General features: G+C 42.2%; 1 protein-coding gene across 1 annotated transcript in view; it reads left to right on the top strand.

The window, feature by feature from the left end:
- Positions 1-1,110: 1,110 nt before the first annotated feature.
- Positions 1,111-12,347, top strand: part of BCL2A1 (BCL2 related protein A1) — a 39,389-nt gene continuing 28,152 nt past the window's right edge. Inside the window, exon 1 of the mRNA XM_014780983.2 lies at positions 1,111-1,297. The gene's annotated coding sequence lies outside the window, so the exon portion shown is untranslated. The remainder of the gene's footprint in view (positions 1,298-12,347) is intronic.

Below are 12,347 nucleotides of genomic sequence, written 5' to 3'. Positions count from 1 at the left end.
CAACTAGAAGGATGTGCAGCTATGACATGCAACTATCTGCTGGGGCTTTGGGGGGAAAAAATAAAATAAATAAAATCTTTAAAAAAAAAAAAAAGGATTTTGGAATCCTTCGTAAAAGTAACAACATATCTTTGAGGGATTTTAAGCAGAGAGTTATCTAATCTTTTTAAAAAGACCATTTGGCTGCTGTGAATGGGTTACAGGGAGGACAAAAATGGAAGCAGGAAGAGCGATAGGGAGACAAGTGCAAAGATGCGGACTGTCGAGGACCGGGATGGCGGCAGGAGAGATCCAGAAAAGGGAGTGAATTTGAAATTTGCTTAAAATTAGACTTGGCCGGACTTGGCGATGGGTTGAACGTGGCAGTGATGGAGAGGGAGGAGTGGAGGCTGTGTAGGAGCTCAGTCTAGAGCTCGGCCCGCTGCAGCTGTGGGGCCCTGAGCAGAAGGGATGTGGGGAGGATGACTCTTGGTCTAGACAGCCTGAGTTTCTCCTGTGTAGCCAGCTCTACCTTTACTGGAGTACAGGCCCTGGCAAAGCCCCAGGCCCACCTCCTGAGCCCAGCCTCTCTTCCCAGGGGTCTAAGCGATGCTGGCAGAGGGCTGTCGATTGGCTTAGCTCCCTGCCCCTGACCTGTGCCACCAGAGGACTTGGCCCAGGGACCTGGACCTGGGCTTACCTCTGCTGCCTTGACCCCAGCAGAGCTGCAGGTCCCACAGGGAAGAAGGAGCTGCAGGAGAGTAGGATGTGAATTTTCTCCTTTTCTCCCCACCTATCTTTAAAGTTCCTTGAAAGGAATCATTTGTTCTTTTTTTTTTTTTTGGTGGGGTCAGGGGTAGGGTAGAACAACTTTTCCAGGGCTAATAAGACCTCCCTCCTCCAGGGAGTACAAATTAGGTAATTGCGTTTTTTAAAAGCTGGACACCCTCCTCCACAACTATCTACTTCTGCCACTTCATGCATGGAGAATTAGTTTTTCTGTTGCTAAAGAAATGAGGCTGGCTGTTTTTTAAAAAATCAAATTCACTGAGATAGAATTTACATACAATAAAATGCACCCATTTTAAGTATACACTTTGATGTGGGTTGTCTTTTTTTCAGGTCGACGGATTTTTACAGGTGTCAACTCCCCCCATGTAACTGCCAGCCAGCACGATCGAGTTACAGAATATTTCCATCACCTCAGAAAGTTCCCTTATGCCCCTGTGGAGTCAATTCCCAGACCCCAGCCCGGGAAACCACTGATTTGCTTTTCTCTGCCGTCACAAGAATAGTTCCGCCTGTTCAAGAATTTCGCGTGAGTAGAATCATATGACATATAGTTTTTTGTGTGTCTGGCTTCTTTTACTTAGCATAATGTTTTAAAAATGTCTCCCTGGGGGCCGGCCCGGTGGCGTAGGGGTTAGGTTCACGTGCTCTGCTTGGGGGACCCAGGGTTCGCAGGCCCGGATCCCAGGCGCACACTGATGCACCGCTTGTCAAGCCATGCTGTGGCGGTGTCATATATAGAGTAGAGGAAGATCGGCAGGATGTTAGCCCAGGGTCTATCTTCCTCAGCAAAAAGAGGAGGATTGGCAACGGGTGTTAGCTCAGGGCTGATCTTCCTCATAAAAAAAAAAAAAAAAGTCTCCCTGGTGCTGCATGTATGGGTAATCCGTTTTTATGGCTGATCAGTGTTCCATCGTATGGATGTACCATTTTGTTTATCCATTCTCCTGCTGATGGACATTTAGGTTGTTTCCAGTTTGGGGCTGTTATGAATAAAGCTGCTATGAATATTTGAGTACACTTCTTTATGTGGATGTACGTATTTTTATTACTCTTGAGTAAAATACTAAACAGTGGAATTGTGAAGTTGTATGTTAAATTGGTATTTAACTTGATAAGAAACTGCCAAGGGGCCAGTCCCGTGGCTTAGCGGTTCAGTGCGTGCTCAGCTGCTGGTGCCCAGGTTCGGATCCCAGGTGCGCCCCAACGCACTGCTTGTCCGGCCATGCTGAGGCGGTGTCCCACATATAGCAACTAGCAGGATGTGCAACTATGACATACCACTATCTACTGGGGCTTTGGGGAGAAAAAAGGAAGAAAAGGAGGAGGATTGGCAATAGATGTTAGCTTGGGGCCGGTCTTCCTCAGCAAAAAGAGGAGGATTGGCATGGATATTAGCTCGGGGCTGATCTTCCTTGCAAAAAAAAAAAAAAAAAAAGAAACTGCCAAACTCTTTTCCAAAATGATTGTATCATTTTATACTCCCACCAGCAGTGTATGAGAGTCCCAGTTCTCCATCCTTGCCACACTTGGTGCTGTCAGTCTTTTTTGTTTCTTTTATTTCTATTTCTGTTATTGAGAAGTAATCTCTCAATGTGTTTTTTTACTTTTATTCTTTTCCATTTTTGAGGTATAATTGACAGAAAAGATAGCAGTATAGTTAAAGTATAACCACGTGATTATTTGATGTATGTCTATATTGTGGAATGATTCCCACAATCAGGTTAATTAACACCTCCATCACCTCACACAGTTACCTGTTTTTGTGTTTTGTTTTTTTTATTAAGAACACTTAAGATCTATTCTTAGCAACTTTCATGTATAAAATATTGTGGTATTAACTATAGTCACCATGATGTACATTATCCCCAGAACTTATTCTTCTTATAACTGAAGTTTGTACCCTTTGACCAACATCTCCCCATTTCCACCACCCCCTAGTGCATGGCAACCACTATTCTACCCTCTGTTTACAGTTGGCCTTGTGGGTGTTGCATCTGGGGATGTAGTGGGCCAGCTGTATTCATCGTACTAGGCTATTTTATGTAACGGACTTGAGCATCCATGTATTTTGGTATCCACATGGGTTCCTGGAACCAAGCCCCTGAGGATACTGAGGGACAACTGTATATGAGTTTGACTTTTTGGATTGCACACATAAATGAGATCATATGGTATTTGTCTTTCTCTGTCTGACTTTTTTTTTCACTTAGCATAATGCCCTCAAGGTCCATCCATGTTGTTGCAAAAGACAGGACTTCCTTTTTTATGGCTGAATAATGTTCCATTGTGTATATATACTGCATTTTCTTCATTCATTCATCCGTTGATGGCCACCTAGGTTGTTTCCATGTCTTGGCTCTTGTAAGTAATGCTGCAATAAACATGGGGGTGCAGATACCTCTTCCAGTTAGTGATTTCATTCTCTTCAGATATATACCCAGAAGTGGGATTGCTGGATCATATGGGAGTTCTATTTTTAACTTTTTGAGGAACATCTACACTGTTTTCTGTAGTGGCTACACCAATTTACATCCCCACCAACAGTGCACAAGGTTTCCCTTTTCTCTACATCTTCACCAACTCTCTCAATGTGGTTTTAATTTGCATTTCCATATTGACTAATGATATCAAGCTTCTTGTCATGTGCTTATTAGCCATTTATCTATTGTGAAATGCCTATTTAAATCTTCTGCCCATTTTTAAAAGCTGGGCTGCTTGTCTTTTTGTTATTGAGTTATAAAAGTTCTGTTATATTCTGGGTGCAAGTCCTTTGTCAGATATATGAATTATGATTTTTTTCCTTCCAATCTGTGACTTGTCTTCTCATTTTAACAGTGTCCTTTGAAATTTTTAATTTCGATGAAGCCCAATTGATCAATTTTTTTCTTTTATGGTTTATGAGATGGGCTGGCTTTTTTGTGAAGCTGTCAGGCTCTTCCTGATAGGAACTGTAGGGTTATTGTAAGAAAAAATGAGAAAATAAGGACTTCTGGTCTACACGAGTAAAGCTTGTGTGTAGGAATGTGGAGGAGCCTGGGGAGGAAGGAAAACTTAGGAGGGAGGTTCCAAGTGCCAGGACCTTGTACCAAGATAGTGGAAACAACGATAATAGCAGCTAGTATCTATTGAGTGCTTACTATGTTTGAGGCCCTGTTGTAGACTTTTCAGATCTATTAATCATGGAATCTTCACAACAGCCCTGTGGAATGGGTACTATTATTATCCCTATTATACAGATAGGGAAACTGAGTCATGGGGTGATTAAGTAACTTTCCCAAGGTCATGCAGCTAGTAAGTGGCAGAGCCAGGATTTGAACCCATATACTGTGGCTCCTGGCTCTTAACCACTACACTTTGCTATGTCTTGTCAAGTAGGGCTGCTGGCTGGTAAGCATCAGGCAAATAAGCGGAAAAAGCCTGCTGCAGGGGTACTGTTTGAGTGTCCATTGGTATCCTCGCCAGAGTACCAGCCAGGCTTCTGTTTCCCCCAGATTCAAAGCAACATTTTGTGGCGCACAAAAATACAGAACTCATGCCACAAACAGGGTAGGGAGACCAATGACCTCTGATTCTGCTTCTTGACCTGCCCCAGGAATGTTCTCATAGAATTTTACCTCCTACCTCCCACACTCTGAAGCCATTTCCATCCCTGCTGGGGAGCTCCCTCAGTCCTGGACATTGCCCCTCTATTTGCATCTCCTGCCTCTACCTCCTCCTCCAGCTGTTTTATACCAGTTTGGTCCCTTGGCCCCATTTGTTCCTCAGTTCTGAGGGACTGCCTCCAGAATCTCACCACCCCGCTGCTCACCCCCACAGGCTGAGGGCTGGGAGGAGCAAGACAATGTGGTTCTGTCTTCTATTTCTGCAGGTTGAGTTGCTGCCACTCTTTATAAAGATGTGAAAACATTATACAGAGCAAACATATTTCAAAAGATCACTTGAAGAGAGAAAACTTTTTTTCCACTTTTTTAAGCCAGGAGAAAAACCTGTACATTTTGAGATTATTAGAGTCAGGATGGTATCTGGCTTCTTCTTTATCATAGAAAGAATAGCTGTGTCTAAGCATTTGTAGATAAACAGTTGACAGTAGCAGAGGAGAGAATAGAAAATGGAAACTGAAAGATTATTGTGTATAATTAAAATACTGCTCTTTCTGAAGATCTGGGGTAAAAGAACTCTTCAAGTGGTCCAAGCCAGCAGACAATTGGATGTAATGGAGCCTGAAGGGCCCAAAATGAGAGAGATGAACTATTGAAAATATTAATGAATTCAAGGGTTTGATAAAATTTGAAGCTAAAATGAAGTTTTTATTGAACTCACCTTTGGTGAGGTTTAAGCGAGACCCCCTAGGCCACAATAACCCATACGTATCATGACAATTTATCCTTAATGGAAGATTAATTCTGAATGTGGACAATTTTTTATTTAAAAGTTTCAAATTATATTCTTTTCATTACGTGGTAGTTATACATGACTGAGTTTCATTTTGAGCCACCTCTGCCTCATTTTCCTAAATGTCGTGCAAAACGTATTAGTCCATCAAATTACAAAGGCCCTGCTTTTGAACTATAGTTACAATCACTTCTGGTTTTTCTTGTGACGTGTTTAAGCATGGAGCAATTAACTCCCAGTAGATGGAGCGGGTCAAAAGGGTCAACAACCTGCAACTAGATGTGCCCATGGTATGGAAAACACAGAGGATATTGCCAGGAGATAGGGGTGGTTCCGGGTGAATGGTTGGCCTCTGGGAACAGTGGTATAACATGGACAGGGGGATGCATATCCCTGTACTAACATGCCTCTCTCCCAACATTTCAGCTTAATTTACTCATGTTATACCAATATCCTGACTTTCCAGAGCAGGGAACGAATGTATTGGCAAAAAAATGTGATTGGACATAAAACATGATAGAATATGGTATCAACTATGCAGCTGGATTCCAGTGTTTTATTGTTCTGCTACATCCCGTTTTGGCTTTTATTCAATCAGGATAAAGATTAAAAGCAAAGACAAACTCTGGGTATTACCTTTTGCCCAGGAGAGCATGCAAGAAATGACAGGAATCCTCATCAGTTATGTAGCACAGGAATGGGAAGGTAGGAGCTGGCACTATCTGGAGACGCAGGCAGGATCCACAGATTCTAGGAGAGAGGGGCCCAGGCAGAGAGATTCAGGTCCCTGTGACACAGGGGCTCTGGGATATAGGACCAGCAGCCAGATCGCCTTGTTGCTGAAGCCCCTCAATACCTCTGGGGTCCCCTATGTCCCCCCTGTCCAGGATTGTGGGGCAGATGGGCGTCAGAGAGCCACAGAAAGGAGAGGAGTAAGGCAGGGAGCCTAGCAGGTGCTGACATGCTCCAGATGAATGGTCCACGTAATGTGGCTTCCTACTCACCGCTGTGTACTCATCCTCTTTCGCTGACCTGCCAGCTAATTTGAAGGATGTTTGTTTATACTCAGTTTTTTACTCATCTCCTTGGAGAGGAGGATTTTCAAGACATTCCGCCAACCCAAGAACTTTGTGGTGAGGAACTGAGGTGCAAGGGAGCGGGGTGGGAGGAGGGATTGAAGAGACCCGCCTGGACCGCCACAGGCCTTCGACACATTTTGCCACCACTATCCACAAAGCCTGCCTCGGTAAAATCTCTGCAAACAGTCTGCCCTTTCCATATTTCATATTTCGTAGCAACTGGGACCTGCCCCACCTTGAGATCACCTCATCCCACTAATTACCATAATGGCTTAATTCTTTCGCCATTTTTGCCCTGCCTCAGTAATGATGATGAGTGGAGGGGTGGAGCAAGTCAGTTGGAGATGTTTGAGGAACCCTTACCAGGGCTCTCTAGGTTGCTGGGGGGAGAGAGGTGGCAAAGAAGCCAAAGACTGGGTAGTGGCTCCTCTTCTGGAGTCCTCTCATTCGGGCAAGGAAAGAAGCATTGCACAGACTCGAGGAGTCTGTTATTGAAACAATGCGTGGTTCACGTTATCATTTAGCAGGGCCTCTGGAATCAAGACCCAGATTCTTACAACATTTAAAAAACAAAGTTTCAAAATTACAGGAAAAAATGATATAAGGAGATAGTGTCCTCTCCAGGAGGTACAGCTTTTTGCAAAATGGAAGAGGACTTCCCTTTTTCCAGCAGACCCAGTGTATGCCAGGGTAGACACCTTTGCCCTTTTGGCTGGGTGCCAGTGCACGGGGCACAACTTTCACAGTCTCATGTGGTAGCTGTATTCATAGTCTCTCATAATCTGGCTTCGACTGTCCTTCCTGCTTCATCTACCATTGCTGCCTTCTTTGCTGTGGGGCCACCAGACAACCCTCCCTGTCCCCACCGGGCCACTGCTCTGCAGGCCCCATATCTCTCCGATGCTCTTCTCTCTGTCGTTGAAACCCCTTCTCTGCCTGGTTGAAGTCCTACATATTCTTTTTCTTCCCCCCAGTAATTTTTAAGCCTCTTTTTTTTTCTTTTTTAAAAATATTGTGAAATGTAACACTCACTCAGAGAAGTGTGTAAAACATAAATTCACAGCTCCGTGAGTTATTATAAAGCAAATATCCAAATAAGCAACACTCAGGTCAAGAAATAGAACATTCTGAGCATGCCAGCATCACCTCCTCCCACTTCTGCTCCCCTTTTCCCAAAGCCTTGTCTAATTACAATCCTTTCCCTCCATCATTTTGACTTTTATGGAAACCACTTCCATGCTTTTTCTTTTTTCTTTTTACCACATGGGAATGGAACCCTAAATTCTACAGTTTAGTTTGGCCTGTTTTGAACTGTATATAAATGGAATCTTACAATATGCACGCTTGTGTTTTGCTTCTTTGGCTCTATTTTATACTTGTGAGATTCATCTATGTTGCTGTGCGTAGGTGTAGGTAGTTCACTTACAATGTCGTATAGATTTCCTTTGTATAAATATGCTAAAAATTATTCATTATACTGTGATGGAAATTTGGATTATTTCTAGTTTTTGGAGATTATGAATAAATGCTGCTGTGAACATTCTTTTGCAAATCTCTCGCTCTATACGTGCATGCATTTCTGCAGGGTGCAAACCTTGGAGTGGAATTTCTGGATCTTAGGGTATGCATACTGTCAACTTTAACAAATCCAGCACACTAGCGATTATATCAGTTTATATCTCACATCAGCAGTATATGAGAGCTGCAGGTGCTCTCTATCTGTACCAACACTGGTATTGTTGGTCTTTTACATTCTAGCCATTCTGGTGGGTGTACATGGTTTTAATTTGCATTTTCCTGATGATTAGTGAGATTGAACACTTTTGCATATATTTATTGGCCATTTAGTATTCTCTATTGCAAAGTGCTTATTCAAATGTTTTGCTCATTTTTTTACTGTGTGCTCTTTTTCTTTCCTTATTTTGGATATATATATATGTATATATACATATATATTAAAAAAATATATTTAATAAATATATGCATGTATACACACATATATGTATGTATATATACATATATGTACATTCATGTATATATAGAAAATAAACACACATCATAAATTATGTATATATTTATATATGTAATTTTTATGTGTATGTAAATATGTACATATATCTTTATTATATACACATACAACATATACACATATGTGTGGATAATTAGTTCTTTTTTTTTTTTTTTTGGTGAGGAAGATTGGCCCTGAGCTAACATCTGTGCCAGTCTTCCTCTATTTTGTATATGGGTCGCTGCCACAGCATGGCTTGATAAGCAGTGTGTAGGTCCACACCCAGGATCCAAACCCACAAACCACAGGCTGCCGAAGCAAAGCACGTGAACTTAACCACTACACTGCCAGGCTGGCCCCTATAATCGGGGCCTATATATAATCAGTTCTTTATATAATATGGATATGATGCTCTTTGTCGGTTACGTGTTGCAAATATCTCCACCACTTAGAGACTTATCTTTCTCTTCACGTCATCCTTTGATGAAGAGAAGTTTTTAATTGTTATATAGTCAAATTTACCAGTCTTTCCCTTACTCTGAGTGCTTTAATGTCCTATATAAGAAATATTTTTCATGAATATATTATCCTACAGTATCTAGTAGGAGCTTTTAAAAGTATTTGAAATGGAGATATAACATGTATAAAGTGTGTAAAGTGCATGAAGCTTAAGTAAAGAGCTTAAAGAATTTTTACATATGTATACATCCATGTAACTACCACTTAGTGCAAGATAGATTTCTCTTGGGTATAACGTATCTACAAAAAAATACCCATGGTAAAATTATCATATGACCCAACAATTCCACTCCTAGGTATATACTCCAAAGAGTGGAAAACAGATGTTCAAACAAAAATGTGTCCATGGCAGCACTAGTCACAATAGCCAAAGGGTGGAAACAACCCAAAGGTCCATTAGCTGCTGAATGGATAAACAAAATGTGGTCTATCTACACAGTGGAGTGTTATTCAGTCGTACAAGGAAATGAAGTACTGATACATGCTACAACATGACAAACCTTGAAAACAATACGCTGAGTAAAAGAAGCCAGACACAAAAGGCCACACATTGTTTGATTCTGTTTTAGTGATTGTCAGAGACTGAGGAGAGGGGAGAATGGGAAATGACTGCTTAATGGGTACAGGGTTTTGTTTGAGGGTAATGAAAATGTTCTAGAACTAAAATAGTGGTGATATTTGCGCCACATTGTGAATGTAACTAAAGGTAAATTTTATGTATATTTTACCACAAAAAAAATTAGCAATTACCAAATGTTGGTGAAGAGGTATGGCAACTGGAATTCTAGTACCTTGCTGGTAGGAATGTAAAATGGTACAGCCACTTTGGAAAACAGTTTGGCATTTTCTTTTAAAGTTAAAAGTATACTCACCATATGACTCCCAATTCTACTCTTAGGCATTTACCCAAGAGAAATGAAAATATATGTTTATACAAAGTTTTGTAAAGAATGTTCTTAGAGGGGCCGGCCTGGTGGTATAGTGGTTAAGGTTGGCATGCTCCGCCTCGGCAGCCTGGGGTTCGTGGGTTCCGATCCCAGGCATGGACCTACACACCGCTCATCAAGCCATGCTGTGGCAGCGACCACATACCAAATAGAGGAAGATTGGCACAGATGTTAGCTCAGGGCCAATCTTCCTCTCCAAAAACAACAAAAAACAGGAGAACTGATTATACACACATAAGTGTATATGTTATATGTGTATATAATAAAGTTATATGTACATATGTACATATACATAAAATTACATACATATATAAATATATACATATCTTTGCTATGTCCACCAAAAGACATGTACAAGAAGGTTCATAGCAACTTATTCATAAAGCCCCAAACTGAAACAATTCGGATTTCCAACAACAGGAGAAAAGATAAACAGAAGTTAGAACGGTGGTTGTCTTAGAGAGGGGGGGTGTAACTGACTGGAAAAGGCAGTGGGAAGCCTTCTGGTTTGTCATAAATATCTATCCTTAGGAATGTGATGACCCCCGGGCAGAGAGTCTATGCTGATAGCCATCATCAATGACAACTGAAAGATCAGGGTATAGGGCTTTGCTCTGGTCTCTGGTGCATATCCAGTAAAACCAAAGACTATAAGGAACTAAGACCAGATGTCTGCCCCCTACTTGGAGATCAGATGTCTGCCCCAACCCAGAGACCAATTGCCTCCTCTACCCAAAGATCAGCCCCCTATACAACTGGCCTGTAGTCTTTGTTCTGTAAGATGGTTCTTTTGGACATTAGTGGGCCATCTTTCCCCTTGCTTGCTTGCTTGCTTCCCCCTTGTAATAAAGTCCTTTCTCACCCACCTCCTTGCTTCTTGACTATTGGCATGTCTTGAGGCAGGCAGATGACCCCACTTGGGCGGTGACACATACTCATGGTCTCTACCTTAATTTGGGTCCCAAGTATGTCTCCCCTAGTTACAAAAGCATTAGAAAATTACAAAAGCGTCCTAACCAGCCTCCATCATTTCCAGTCCTCTCCCATACAGACTCTCCTCTGTTCCTGGAATGTTCTTTCTTATATGCAAATCTGACTGAGTCAGTGCCTTGCTTCAGGCCCCATTGCCCACAGGATAATGTCAACTCTTGTTAGCATGCCTTAAGACCCTTTATGACCTGGCCCGTGCCCACTTCTAGCCTTTCTTCCTCTGGTTGTTGAGACTCTGGCTATTTGTCTCTAGTTTATATTGAAATACTTGAAGTTCCCCCAGCTTCTATTCTCTTTCCCACCCCCATCCCTCTGCCTCAGCCATCTCCCGGTACCTCTTTCTTAGCCTGGCAAACTCCTACACATGCTAAAGCATCAGCTGCATGGTAATCTCATCCAGGAGGCTTTCCAGTTCACCCTGTGTTCCCCTCCATCAGAGCACTTGGCACATGGGATTACGATTGTCATGCACTTGGCTATCTCCCTCACTAGATTGTAAACAACTCAAGGGCCACGTTTTCCCTCACAAATCACCAGTGCCTAGCAAGAGGCTGTCACAGATAAGGAATTCCTTAAAATATTAAGGATGTTTACTGCAAACACAACAGACATAGCCACTCTGATTTGCAGGTGTTTCTTGTGAGGAGTTACTATTGCCATTTGTCAGAGGCCTCTGGTTTTCTTCGTCCAGGTCAAAACTTTGGTAATGGTGCCTGCAGCATTTCCACTCCGAGATTAAACACAGAGAGGAAGGGGCTCACAGCCTGCAAAGGCTTCAGTTCCTCTGCTGCAGTCCCACTTGGAAACACGAGGTGGCGCTCTGCAGAGGCCTATGAGATAGGCTCTGAGTGATCAACCTGCCTCGCCCTGCAACAGTGAAGCCCCAATAATCCAGAGTCAATGACAAGACTGATACTCGATTTGACTGTTATGATGAATAGAGCTAACAAATGTGTGCATTTATTCATTCATGTCCATATGTGAATTTAAGAAAAATTTACAAGTAGCATTTTATCTATGTATTTTGGAGTCAGACAGTCCTGGGTTTTATTCCTGGCTCTGCTACTTGTTAGCTGTGTAACCTGTCAAGTTCTAGGTGTCAGATTCCTCCTCTGTGGAACAGAGTTATTAATACATTTTACGAACTTTAAATGAGATGAGGTTTGCCAAGTTCCCAGCATAATTCCTGGCACATACTAAATGTTCAATACATATTCATTTTCCCTTTTAAACATCCTTATATCACTTTATTTGCCTCCTTGACACCCATTGCTTTCTATTTTGTTTTATAATCGCTTCTATGTCTGTCTTGTTGCTGCTTATTCTAGTCTGGGAACCCCTGGAGGGTAGGACTTGTCTGATTTTTCTCTATCTTCAGCACCCAGCTCAGAGCTAAGTACACAGCAGGTGTTTGGTAAACATTCAATGAAAGGATGGCGACTGAATATACTCCTTCCTCACCTCCACCCCAGTGTCCTCTTCCTGGGCCAGATAAAAACCTAAGTTATTCAGGTCTAAGTTCTTGGCTATTTTTGCTTAAAACACACGATTGGGAAAATCTGGTAAAACCTGAACTGGTACTTTTGCTGCCAGTGACCCCCGAGGCTTGTCTGCCTGCACACGCCATCTGCACAGGTTGGA

The sequence above is a fragment of the Ceratotherium simum genome, chromosome 3 (assembly GCF_057802395.1).
Source record: "Ceratotherium simum simum isolate JZ-2026a chromosome 3, ASM5780239v1, whole genome shotgun sequence".
Lineage (NCBI taxonomy): Eukaryota > Metazoa > Chordata > Mammalia > Perissodactyla > Rhinocerotidae > Ceratotherium > Ceratotherium simum.
Note: the sequence above shows the minus strand (reverse complement) of the source record. Positions and strands in the feature narration are given on the sequence as shown.